General features: G+C 45.9%; 1 pseudogene; it reads left to right on the top strand.

Annotated features, from left to right (window-relative positions):
* Positions 1 to 487: 487 nt before the first annotated feature.
* On the top strand, positions 488 to 605 carry LOC126189085 (5S ribosomal RNA; annotated as a pseudogene).
* Positions 606 to 1,300: the final 695 nt, after the last annotated feature.

Below are 1,300 nucleotides of genomic sequence, written 5' to 3'. Positions count from 1 at the left end.
CCACTGCCTCCATCTTTTCTGGGGAACATTTGGTCCTGAATTCATTATTATGGATAACAATGCACGACCGCAGTGAACAGCGTACGCGGAAGTGCTCATGGAACAAGGGGATATTCAGTGACTGAAATGGCTTGTCCATTTCCCCGACTAATGTTCCATCGAACACGTGTAGGATGCGTTGGGGAGCAGTATTTCGGCACGTGTGTTGCACCAGAAACTTTCCAGCGGTTGTCGTCGGTGCTGACAGATGAATGGCACACCCTACCACAACAACTTCTTCTTGATCGGCGTGGCATCACGTTGTAGAGCATACATTGCCGTCCGTGGTAGTCACATACTCTATTAAGAACCATGTCCCACCTTTTCCTGTCTCCAGAGAACCATCATACAGCGCTGCGACTTCAGAGTAGATATTGTCACTGAAGGAAAATGTCACTTCTCTTGTACAATTGATTATTTCTTTCAGTGTCCTTCCTTACTATCTATAGGCAACGGCCTTGCCGCAGTGGATACACCGGTTCCCGTCAGATCACCGAAGTTAAGCGCTGTTGGGAGTGGCCAGAATTTGGATGGGTGACCATCCGGGCCATCATACACTGTTGCCATTTTTCGGGATGCACTCATCCTCGTGATGCCAACTGAGAAGCTACTAGACCGTACAGTAGCGCTCCGGGAGAGCGGTGTGCTGACCACACGCCCCTCCTATCCGCATCCTCAGCTGTGGATGACACGGCTGTCGGAGGGTCCCGATGGGCCACTTATGGTCTGAAGACGGAGTACTGTTTTACTGTCTACAGCAGTTATTTCTATATAAAGTCAAAGTTCCATCCACTCATGTTATCTGGCAGTGACACATCATGCGAAAGCTACTTTCGCCTTAGGTTTTGCACGCCATTGTATAAAATTAAATGTGGAGTCCAATTACTTCATGTGAAACACCACAGAGCTAAAGTGTTTTAGGTCGCGCTCCAATCTCTGTATGTTTATTTGAGTCTTCGTCGCTGAATGCTCATTTTACTCCATTCATGTGTTTATCTCTACCCAATTTGGCTGATAACTAGTCCATAAGGATCATACTTCACATATAAATAGGTGACCTAACACTAAACTACAGAATTCGTAGGGGACTGATGACCTCGGAAGTTAAGTCCCATAGTTCTCAGAGACATTTGAACAGAAGTCTTGCCAGTTATCATAACTTATTGAGTCACAATAATGTCTCAGAGCGTTTCATTACTTTTGAAGTTTAAGGTAAGAATTCTCTACTAAGGTTATCTCTCGACTGTCTCTGGCGGCACAG

This window comes from Schistocerca cancellata, chromosome 5 (genome assembly GCF_023864275.1).
Source record: "Schistocerca cancellata isolate TAMUIC-IGC-003103 chromosome 5, iqSchCanc2.1, whole genome shotgun sequence".
Lineage (NCBI taxonomy): Eukaryota > Metazoa > Arthropoda > Insecta > Orthoptera > Acrididae > Schistocerca > Schistocerca cancellata.
The sequence above is the reverse complement of the archived record's forward strand: the minus strand, read 5'-3'. Positions and strand labels throughout refer to the sequence as shown.